The sequence below is a fragment of the Rhinoderma darwinii genome, chromosome 1, assembly GCF_050947455.1.
Source record: "Rhinoderma darwinii isolate aRhiDar2 chromosome 1, aRhiDar2.hap1, whole genome shotgun sequence".
Classification (NCBI taxonomy): Eukaryota; Metazoa; Chordata; class Amphibia; order Anura; family Rhinodermatidae; genus Rhinoderma; species Rhinoderma darwinii.
This window is the reverse complement of record NC_134687.1, coordinates 142,097,902-142,110,825: the sequence shown is the minus strand read 5'-3', so window position 1 is coordinate 142,110,825 and position 12,924 is coordinate 142,097,902.

The following is a 12,924-nucleotide window of genomic DNA, read 5'->3' as shown; positions in this document are numbered from 1 at the left end:
CTTTGCTTTCGTCAAATGCAACTACAGCATTGCAGACCTTTGACATTCTAGCTGTTAAATTGCTGAGGTAATCGGGAGAAATGTCACCCCATGCTTCCAGAAGCCCCTCCCACAAGTTGGATTGGCTTGATGGGCACTTCTTACGTACCATAAGGTCAAGCTGCTCCCACAACAGCTCTATGGGGTTGAAATCTGGTGACTGCGCTGGCCACTCCATTACAGATAGAATACCAGCTGCCTGCTTCTTCCCTAAATAGTTCTTGCATAATTTGGAGGTGTGCTTTGGGTCATTGTCCTGTTGTAGGATGAAATTGGCTCCAATCAAGCGCTGTCCACAGGGTATGGCATGGCGTTGCAAAATGGAGTGATAGCCTTCCTTATTCAAAATCCCTTTTACCTTGTACAAATCTCCCACTTTACCAGCACCAAAGCAACCCCAGACCATCACATTATCTCCACCATGCTTGACAGATGGCGTCAGGCACTCTTCCAGCATCTTTTAAAGTTATTCTGCGTCTCACAAATGTTCTTCTGTGTGATCCAAACACCTCAAACTTTGACTCGTCTGTCCATAACACTTTTTTCCAATCTTCCTCTGTCCAATGTCTGTGTGCGTTTGCCCATATTAATCTTTTCCTTTTATTAGCCAGTCTCAGATATGGCTTTTTCTTTGCCACTCTGCCCTGAAGGCCAGCATCCCGGAGTCGCCTCTTCACTGTAGACGTTGACACTGGCGTTTTGCGGGTACTATTTAATGAAGCTGCCAGTTGAGGACCTGTGAGGCGTCTGTTTCTCAAACTAGAGACTCTAAAGTACTTGTCTTGTTGCTCAGTTGTGCAGCGGGGCTTCCCACTTCTCTTTCTACTCTGGTTAGAGCCTGTTTGTGCTGTCCTCTGTTAGGGAGTAGTACACACCGTTGTAGGAAATCTTCAGTTTCTTGGCAATTTCTCGCATGGAATAGCCTTCATTTCTAAGAACAAGAATAGACTGTCGAGTTTCACATGAAAGCTCTCTTTTTATAGCCATTTTGAGAGTTTAATCGAACCCACAAATGTAATGCTCCAGATTCTCAACTAGCTCAAAGGAAGGCCAGTTTTATAGCTCCTCTAAACAGCAAAACTGTTTACAGCGGTGCTAACATAATTGCACAAGGGTTTTCAAGTGTTTTCTAATCATCCATTAGCCTTCTAACACAGTTAGCAAACACAATGTACCATTAGAACACTGGAGTGATGGTTGCTGGAAATGGGCCTCTATACACCTATGTAGATATTGCATTAAAAACCAGACGTTTGCAGCTAGAATAGTCATTTAGCACATTAACAATGTATAGAGTGAATTTTTGATTAATTTAATGTTATCTTCATTGAAAAAAAGCTGTGATTTTCTTTAAAAAATAAGGAAATTTCTAAGTGACCCATAAATTTTGAACGGTAGTGTGTGTATATATATATATATATATATATATATATATATATATATATATATATATATATATATATATATTGTGAGACAGTGACAGGTAAAGTCATTGAGGAAAGGTACATTTTCCCTAAAATCCTGTCATATGTATCCTAGGCTCCAGGGAATGAGTAGTTTTTGCAATAGAACGCTCTAGCTTTCCAATCTCGGCTTAAGGAAAAGCCGGAAAAAGGGCCTGGAGTTGGATTGGGGAAGAGCAGGGCGGGTTCCCCAATCCCTAGTCCATCTCTGTTTGTAGGACAAGGCTGCTGCTCAATTAGATGCACCTGCAGCCTGTATATAAAAAGGTGCAGACACAGTGTGTGTCAGTCTCACCCCTGACTCAGACTGGAGACTACTAAGTCTGGAGTAGCCTGTATTCTATGTGAGTAAAGACCTGTGTTACTTTGTGTCCAGTGCCTGGTAGGAAGGCACTTGGTATAGTTAGATAATATCTTGTTTAGTTAGTGCTCAGACGAGCAGGATTTATTTTGTATTTTGCCTTGTTGTACAAGAGGCTGTTTCTTTGACAAGAATAAAACACAGGCAAAGCCCTGTTATGAACTTTAATGCACGGTGTCCCTGTCTCTGGCTACTAAGAAACCGCTGTACCAACCTCTCCTGATGCTAAACCCCCACAATATATATATATATATATATATATATATATATATATATACATATATATATATATATATATATATATATATATAGATATATACAGTGGAGGAAATAAGTATTTGATCCCTTGCTGATTTTGTAAGTTTGCCCACTGTCAAAGACACGAACAGTCTAGAAATTTTAGGCTAGGTTAATTTTATCAGTGAGAGATAGATTATATATTTAAAAAAAAAAGAAAATCATATAGTCAAAATTATATATATTTCTTTGCATTGTGCACAGAGAAATAAGTATTTGATTCCTTACCAACCATTAAGAGTTCAGCCTCCTCCAGACCAGTTACACGCTCCAAATAAACTTGGTGCCTGCATTAAAGACAGCTGTCTTAAATGGTCACCTGTATAAAAGACTCCTGTCCACAGACTCAATTAATCAGTCTGACTCTAACCTCTACAACATGGGCAAGACCAAAGAGCTTTCTAAGGATGTCAGGGACAACATCATAGACCTGCACAAGGCTGGAATGGGCTACAAAACCATAAGTAAGACGCTGGGTGAGAAGGAGACAACTGTTGGTGCAATAGTAAGAAAATGGAAGGCATACAAAATGACTGTTAATCGACATCGATCTGGGACTCCATGCAAAATCTCACCGTGGGGTATCCTTGATCCTGAGGAAGGTGGGAGCTCAGCCGAAAACTACACGGGGGGAACTTGTTAATGATCTCAAGGCAGCTGGGACCACAGTCACCAAGAAAAGCATTGGTAACACATTACGCCGTAATGGATTAAAATCCTGCAATGCCCACAAGGTCCCCTTGCTCAAGAAGGCACATGTACAGGCCCGTCTGAAGTTTGCAAATTAACATCTGGATGATTCTGAGAGTGATTGGGAGAAGGTGCTGTGGTCAGATGAGACTAAAATTGAGCTCTTTGGCATTTACTCAACTCGCCGTGTTTGAAGGAAGAGAAATGCTGCCTATGACTCAAAGAACACCGTCCCCACTGTCAAGCATGGAGGTGGAAACATTATGTTTTGGCTTGTGTTTCTCTGCTAAGGGCACAGGACTACTTCACCGCATCAATGGGAGAATGGATGGAGCCATGTACCGTCAAATCCTGAGTGACAACCTCCTTCCCTCCACCAGGACATTAAAAATGGATCGTGGCTGGGTCTTCCAGCACGACACTGACCCGAAACATACAGTAAAATGATTTACAGATGATCTGCAAAGATTAATGGACCAATATTCCATCTAACATGGTTGCAAACTTCATCATCAACTACAAAAAACGTCTGACTGCTGTGCTTGCCAACAAGGGTTTTGCCACCAAGTATTAAGTCTTGTTTGCCAAAGGGATCAAATACTTATTTCTCTGTGCACAATGCAAATAAATATATATAATTTTGCCAATGTGATTTTCTATTTTTATTTTTTTATATAATCTATCTCTCACTGGTAAAATTAACCTAGCCTAAAAATTCTAGACTGTTCATGTCTTTGACAGTGGGCAAACTTACAAAATCAGCAAGGGATCAAATACTTATTTCCTTCACTGTACAGTATATATATATATATACGGCTTTGTCGGGAAGGGGTTCCCGCAAAGTTCAGTACAGTTACGTCGCGGTAATAGTGCGTGCTCAGGAGCTGAGCTCGCACCATCACAGCCGGGTGTTAGCTGTATGTTACAGCTGACACCCTGCTGTAATGGCTAGGACTAGAGCTAGCCTCCTATCCGGCCGATTAACCCCTCAGGTGCTGCACTCAATAAAGCTTGCAGCATCTGAGGGGTTTTCAGCCACCGGCACCCCAGCAATGTGATCGCTGCTTTGCTGGTGGCTGCAATGGCAACCGGTTGGATAATACGGCCTCCCGATCTGACAGCTACAGAAGCCTCCTATGCCCCACTCAGAAGCGGTGCCTAAAATGCTTCCGGTACCAACGGCAAGATGGCGCTGGCTCAGATTCCAGCTGAGAAGCTGAGCCAGCAGCATCATAGGTAGGTGTCAGCTGTATGATAAAGCTGACACCCTGCTGTAATGCAGGGACCGGAGCTAGATCTGGTCCCTGCCATTAAACCCTTAGATGCAGCGATCTAAATCGATCGCTGCATCTTAGTGGTTTGTAGCAGATCGGCAGCCCTACCATGCGATTGCAGGGCTGCTGGCAGCTACTATAGCAACAAGAGACCTAACAATGGCCACCTGCTCTGCCAAATATGGAAGCCGATTAGTACCCCCTCTGGAGTGATTGACTGACAATTCTAACACATTGCACTACATGGGTAGTGCAATGTATAAGAACAGCTACAAAACAGTTAAACCTTCAAGTCCCCTAGTGGGACTAAAAAATAAAAGTTGTAAACTTTAAAAGTTTCAAGTAATAAAATAAAATACAATCACCCTTTTCCGCTTATCAAGTAATTTAATATCGAAAAAAATAAATAAACCATACATATTTGATATCATCATGTCCGTAACTGGCTGATCTATAAAAATATTATGTTATTTATCCTGCGCGATGAATGCCATAAAAAAAAAAATTGCCAGAATTGCTGTTTTTTGGTCACTTTGATTCCGAAAATTGGAATAAAAAGTGATCAAAAAAGTTGCATGTATCCAAAGATGGTACCTATAAGAACTATAGCGCATCTCGCAAAAAACAAGCACTTATACAGCTCCGTCGATTAAAAAATTTTAAAGTTATGGCTCTTACAACATGGCGACAGAAAAAATCCATTCTTTTTACAAAAGTAATTTTATTGTGCAAAAAGTTTTAAAACATAAAAAAGTGCTATAACTTTGGCATCACCAGAATCGTACTGACTCGCAGAATACAGTTAACATGTAATTTATAAAGCATGGGGGACACTATAAAGATGCTAAAAAAAATTGCCAGAATTGCTGTTTTTTGGTCACCTTGCCTCCCAAAAAAATTATAAAACTTAATCAAAAAAGTTGCATGTACCCCAAAATGGTACCAATAAAAACCACCTCTTGTCCTGCAATAAAACAGCCCTCATACCACACGTCGAGTGGGGGAGTATGGAACGGGCTCACGGGCTAAGCCCGCTCCATAGGTCGAGCATGTTGGCTGTTCGATCCCGGTCGTTTAACTTGTTAAATGCCAATAGCAACTGCAGCATTTAAATGACTAAAAATAGGGGGGGGGGCGACCCCCTGTAATGTTCCAACGGCCCCCCTGCGACGAGATCGTCGGGAGCCTTTCGTTGGCTTGACAGCCTTTGGGCCTGATGAAGGCTCACGGGTCCGCCATCTTTGTACTCCTTTGTACTCCGGCAGGGCTTCATAAGAGACTGTCAGAATCACGATATACTTCAATACATTAGTATTGCAGTATATCGTGCAAGAGCTCCAACGATCGCTGGTTGAATTCCCCTAGGGGGAAAAGTTAAAAACTGTAAAATAAAGTTGTTTTTTTATAAAAATAAATAAATAATAATTAAAAGTTCAAAAACCCCCCATTTTCCCATTTTCCCTCAAGCACAATGTAAAAAAATAAAAAAATTAACATAACTGCTATCAAAGCATCCGTAAAAGTCTGAACTATAATAATATATCATTATTTAGTTTGCACAGTGAATGCCATAAAAAAATTAAAAAAAATCGAAAACTTTAGAATGGCTGTTTTTTGGTCACTTCATCTCCTGCATAAAATGAAATAAAAAGTGATCAAAAATTCTCATGTACCCCAAAATGATATAAATATAAACTACAGCTCCCCCCGCAAAAAATAAGCTCTCATACCGCTAAATCGACGGAAAAATAAAAACGTTATGGCTCTGAGACTATGGCAACAAAACTCAAATCAGTTTTTCCTTTTAAAAGTAGTAAAACATAAAAAAATATATATAAATTTGGTATCGCTGTAATCGTATTGACCCGCAGAATAAAGTTAACATACCGTTTTTACCGCAAAGTGAACGCCATAAAAATAAAACCACTCAAAATATTGAGGAATCGCTGTTTTTTTCCTATTCCACCCCACAAATATTTTTTTTTACAGTTTCCCACTACATTATGTGGTACAATAAATGGTGCCGTGAAAATTGACAACTCGTCTCGCAAAAAACAAGCCCTCAAATAGCAATATTGATGGAAAAATAAAAAGAGTTACGGCTTTTGGAAGGTGGGGAGGAAAAAACTAAAGGGGTTAAGTCTGGTCAGTTCTTTCATTGTTGCATGTGAGTTTCTTTGGGCATACAAGTATTTAATCTAGCTCCTGGCTACTCCCTGTATCACCTGACTATTTGGATTATTGGAACCTGACCTTGGCTTTTTCTTTAGATTAACCTTTTTACTCACTAATTTGGACATTCTGCTCGCGGCTGGTTTTGACCTCTGCAACTCCTGGTATGCTTCTGCTTTCTGATTTGGACTAAGGGTATGTGCACACGTAGTGACCAAAAACGTCTGAAAATACAGAGCTGTTTTCAAGGGAAAACAGCCCCTGCTTTTCAGACGTTTTTTGAGCAACTCACGTTTTTCGCTGCATTTTTCGCGGCGTTTTCGCGGCGTTTTTTACGTCCGTTTTTGGAGCTGTTTTCATTGGAGTCTATGAGAAAACAGCTCCAAAAACGTCCAAAGAAGTGTCCTGCACTTCTTTTGACGAGGCTGTATTTTTACGCGTCGTCGTTTGACGACACGTAAATGACAGGTCGTCTGCACAGTACGTCGGCAAACCCATTCAAATGAATGGGCAGATGTTTGCCGACGTATTGTAGCCTTAGGGTATGTTCACACGGCCAAATTTCAGACGTATACGAGGCGTATTATGCCTCGTTTTACGTCTGAAAATAGGGCTGCAATACGTCGGCAAACATCTGCCCATTCATTTGAATGGGTTTGCCGACGTACTGTGCAGACGACCTGTTATTTACGAGTCGTCGTTTGACAGCTGTCAAACGACGACCCGTAAATTTACTGCCTCGGCAAAGAAGTGCAGGGCACTTCTTTGCCACGTAATTTGAGCCATTCTTCATTGAAATCAATGAAGCACGGCTCAAGGTTTACGAGCGTCTCAGACGCCTCGTAAATTACGAGGAGGAGCTTTTACGTGTGAAACGAAGCAGCTGTTAACAGTCTGTCTTTTCATACGTAACTGCCTCTCAGCGTGTGAACATACCCTTATTTTTAGACGTAAAACGAGGCATAATACGCCTCGTTTACGTCTGAAAATAGGTAGTGTGAACCCAGCCTTACAGTCTCTCTTGGTTGTACTCTGTTTGCTGTTTACCCTCTGTCTGTCTGGTTTCCATTCTGGTATTGCCTGCATTGCACCTCCTGTCCAACACTGTATTCTGTTAGGCCTCATTTACACGAGCGTGTGCGTTTTGCGTGTGCAAAAAATGCAGCGTTTTGCGTGCGCAAAAGGCACTTGACAGCTCCGTGTGTCATCCGTGTATGATGCGCGGCTGCGTGATTTTCGCGCAGCCGCCATCATAGAGATGAGGCTAGTCGACGTCAGTCACTGTCCATGGTGCTGAAAGAGTTAACTGATCGGCAGTAACTCTTTCAGCACCCTCGACAGTGAATTCCGATCACCATATCGAGTAACCTGTTTAAAAAAAAAGAGGTTCGTACTTACCGAGAACTTCCCGGCCGTTGCCTTGGTGACGCGTCCTTGGTGACGCGCCTCTCTTGACATCTGGCCCCACCTCCCTGGATGACGCGGCAGTCCATGTGACCGCTGCAGCCTGTGCTTGGCTTGTGATTGGCTGCAGCTGTCACTTGTACTGAATTGTCATCCCGGGAGGTCAGACTGGAGGAAGAAGCCGGGAGTTATCGGTAAGTCAGAACTTTATTTTTTTTTTATACGTTCACGTATATTGGAATCGGAAGTCACTGTCCAGGGTGCTGAACCAGTTTAACTCTTTCAGCACCCTGCACAGTGACTGTCTCCTGCCGGGTTCGGTCAAAACGAGTTCGGCCGAACCCGGTAAAGGTCGGTTCGCTCATGTGTAAGACACTCCGTTCGGATGTTTGTAAACAGAAAAGCACGTGGTGCTTTTCTGTTTACATTCAGTTTGACAGCTCTTGCGCGAATCACGCAGTTCGCACGGAAGTGCTTCCGTGCGACCTTCGTGGTTTTCACGCACCCATTGACTTCAATGGGTGCGTGATGCGCGAAAAACTCAGAATTTTAGAACATGTCGTGAGTTTTACGCAACGCACTCGCGCTGCGCAAAATTCACGCATCGTCTGCACTGCCCCATAGAGTAATATAGGTGCGTACGACACGCGTGAAAAGCACGCGCGTCGCACGCGCGTATGTTACGCTCGTGTAAATGAGGCCTTAATGCAACCTGGGTTCTATGCAGCCAAATCTAACCTGCCTAGCAATGGGCTCTGGTGAAAACAATAGGGTAGCCTTAGGCTCTGCTGTTCAGAGTAGTGACAGACTTGAAGTAGCGCATTACCTGCAGGCTTTATCCAGACAGTTCCCAGCTGCCTTTGGGGAATCGCTAACAGAGCAATTCCATAATTTGCACTTTGGGAATTGCTCAACTAGTGATTCCATTACATATTCACAAGCCATTTTTTAAAAATAAATCTTTAATAGAACCCATGCACAGCCTAGTGGAACAGACACATGGTTTGACTCAGCTGGTACAAGATCTGGCCAAAAGGATTCAACACCATGAGACTGTGCATCTCCAAGCAGTCGTTCCAGCTGCTACTCCGGTTGAAGCAAAAATGAACTTACCGGATAGTAATTGTTTTATTAATTTTTGGGAAAGTTATAATTTGTATTTTCGGCAAAGACCTTTTTGCTCTGGAGCTGAGCAGCAGCGAGTTGGTCTCGTCATTTCCCTATTGCAGGGAGATCCTCAAACCTGGGCCTTTTCGTTGAGACCTGATGCCCCTGAACTTTTTTTCTGTTGAGACCTTCTTTGCTGCCCTTGGTTTAATATATGGTGAACCAGATATCACTGCAGTGGCTTAGGCCAATCTGTTATGTCTCCAGCAGTGACAGCGTTACTACCGATGTTAATTCTGCAGAGGCCTTTCTGAAACCTTGAAATATCTCCTAGTAAATTACCCTCCGCCCTCGACTTTACCATAACTCTTGTTGTGCGTCTTGACCGACGGGCAAAAAAGAAAGATCAGCAATGGCCTCTCCCCTTCCCTGCGCTGAGATCCCTTCATCTGATGCAGAGGAGCCCATGCAGTTAGGCTTCATGATGGCTTCCCAAGAATGGAGACTTTTACGGAAATGCAGAGGGCTGTGTTTCTAATGCGGAATTGCTGGTCATATGCTCAAGAACTGCTCCAAACGTCCAGCTCCGGAAAACTTCAGAGCCTACATGGTCTATGGGAATAGCATCTGGTCAGTCAGGTTTTCCCCACATTTTCTCAAAAAATTGTTTTGCCTATTAATGTATTGTTTAATAATGTTTGTATTTCTGGTCAGGCTTTTGTAGATTGTGGTTCTGCGGCTAATTTTTGGGATTTTCAGGTTACTAAAAAATTGGCTATTGCCCTCATTCAACTGAGTAGCCCTGTCAAAGTGTCTGCTATAGATAATACCCCTCCCTCTCTCTCAGGGGGTCGGTCAAGTTCTCCACTCCGCCTGTTACTTTGGAAATTTGCCTTCTGATGTAATATTGGGTATTCCATGGTTGCAGACACATAATCGCGTTATTGATTGGGTAAAAGCAGATTTGATTAATTTGACTCCTAAATGTTATGAATCTTGAATGTCTCTGTCTATTACTAATGTATCTTGTAACGCACCTTTGTTGCCTGAGTGCATTCAAGGTTTTGGGGATGTTTTTTCTGAAATTGGTTGTGAATGCCTTTTGGTTTAAGTAATTCTCCAGCTGTTTTTCAGAACCTGGTTAATGACATTATCAGACATTTTATTGGACGCTTTGTGGTTGTGTATCTGGATGATATTCTTGTGTTTTCTTACGATTGGCCCTCTCATGTTCAATATTTAAGATCCGTCCTTCAAGTACTGAGGGAAAATTGTCTTTACGTGAAATTTGCAAAGTTTCTTTTTGGAGTTCAGGAAGTTAATTTTTTGGGGTATGTTCTGTCTGCTCATGATTTTCGTATAAACTCCGCTAAGATTCAGTCAATTATTGTTTGGTTTCAACCCACTTCACTATATGCTCTGCAGAGTTTCTTGGGTTTTGCTAAATATGACCAAATATGTATTCATAATTTTTCCTCCATTGTCAAAACTTTGATGGATCATACAAAAAAGGTTCCGACCTTGTAAATTGGAAACCTAGTGCGGTACTTGTTCAACCTGACTTTTCTAGCCACTTCATTGTTGAGGTTGATGCCTCAGAAATAGGTGTGGGGCTGTGTTGACTCAAGGATCTTCTGTATTGACTAATTTGCATCCCTGTACTTTGTTTTCTCGAAAATTTTCTGCCACTGAGAAGAATTATGATATAGGTAATCGTGAGCTTCTTGCTATTAAGTGGGCCATTGAAGAGTAGTGCCACTTTCTAGAGGGAGCTAGACATCAAATTACTGTACTGACAGACCATAAAAACCCGAATTTTTTAGAATCAGCCAAAAGACTCAATCCCAGACAGGCTAGGTGGGCCCTGTTCTTTACCAGATTTGACTTTATTGTAACGTACAGACCCGGATCTAAAAATGTCAGAGCCGACGCATTATCTCGAACTCTCTGTTCATCACAGGTCCCCGACATTCATCCTGAACCTATTTTATCTAAGGAGATAGTGGTTTCTGCAATATTGTCTGATCTTGCAACTGAGATTAAAGAATAGCAGCAATGCGTGGGTAGTGCAATGCATTAGAGTAAAAATCAGAGGTGCAGGTCCTCCAGTCTCCTAGTGGGACAAAATAAAGAAATAAATGTGAATAAAGTTAATTAAATAGTTTCATAAAAGTGTAAAAATAAAAATTTCAAGTTAATAAAAACACTCACTGCCTTTTTTCCTATTACAATACCTTTATTATAGGACAAAAATTACAACTTTAAAAAAAAAGTACACATATTTGGTATCGCCACATCTATAATGACCCAAACTTTAAAACTATGTTTTTTTCTACTCACGGTGAACACCGCAAAAAAAACCAACAAGGCCATAATCGCTTCTTTGTTTTTATCACCACCCATCGCAAAACATGGAATAAAAAGTGATCAAAAAGTTGCAGGTAACCCAAAAGAGTACCAATAAAGGTACAACCGTTCCCGCAAAAAACAAGCCCTTACACAGCTTTTTTGACTGAAAAATAAAAAAGTTATGGCTCTTAGAATATGGTGACACAAAAAATAAATAATTAAAAAAAAAGGGCTTTTATTGTGCAAACACTGCAAAATTTAAAAAACAATATACATTTGGTATCGCCTTAATCGTATCAATCTGCAGAATAAAGTAAAATTGTCATTTATAGCGCACGGTGAACACTGTAAAAATAAAAAGATAAAAATTGTTGTCAGAATTACTGGTTCTTGGTCACCTTGCTTGCCAAAAAATGGATTAAAAGTGATCAGAAAATCGTGTGTACCCCAAAATGGTACCAATGAAAACGACAGATTGTCCCGCAACAAATAAGCCCTCACACAGCTCCGGTGGTGAAAAAATAAAGAAGTTCTGGCTCTTAGAATATGGCGACAGAAAATGTGCAGTTCGTTCAAAAAGTGGATAAGATTGGTCAACATTTATCAGTGCGACACCGGCCACATATCTCTGAATTATTATTTATTTACCACATTATTATACCCTCTTATTATACCCTGACGTACTCCGCATAGCTTACATATGCCCTGATTTACTCCGCACAGATTATATATGCCCTGATTTGCTCCACACAGATTACATATGCCCCCACACTATAAAGTTAAATACCAGTAAAACTCCAAACAGAACAACTACCAAGCAAAATCTGTGCTCCAAAAGACAAACGGTGCTCCCTCCTTTCTGAACCATACAGCGTGCCCAAACAGCAGTTTACGTCCACATATATGGCATCGCCATACCCGGGAGAACCCGCTTAACATTTTATGACGTATTTGTTTTCGGAGGCACAAACTGGGCACAACATATTATGCACTAAAATAGCATATCAGTGTAAAATTGCAATTTTTACTTTGCACCATCCGCTGCGCATTCATTTCTAATGAATAAACACCTGTGGTGTCAAAATGCTCACTATACACCTTAAAACTCCTTAAGAGGTGCAGTTTCCAAAATAGGGGTCACTACTTAGGGGTTTGTTTTACTATTTGACCTCAAAGTCCTGCAATTGTGGGTGAATGCTGTGAAAATCACCAAAATAGACCTCAAATGCGCATGTTGCTTTTCACTTCTGAGCCCTGTCATATGTCCAGGCAAATGATAAATGCCTTGAGGGGTGTAGTTTCTAAATTGGGGTCACTTCTTGAGGGCTTCCACTGTACTTTGGTACCTCAGGGTTTTGCAAATGCAACATGGCGCCCAAAAACCAAGCCATTAAAATCTACAAGCCAAGTAGTGCTCCTGCCTTTGAGCCCTTCCGTGTGTCCAAACAGCAATTTGTACAGCATTGCTGTAATCGGAAGAAATTGCTTTTCAAATGTTGGGGTGCTATTTCTCCTTTATTCCATGTAAAAATTAAAAATGTCAACATTTTGTCAGAAAAAAATAAATTTTCAATTTCACAGCATAATTCCACTAAATTCAGCAAAAAGCCTGTGGGGTCAAAATGCTCACTATACCCCTTTCCAAGCCCTGCCGTGGGTCCTAACAGCAATTTATCACCACATATGGGGTATTGCCGTGCTCAAAAGAGTTCACATTACAAATGTTGGGGCACTCTTTTCTCCTTTATCTTTTGTGAAGATGGAAAAA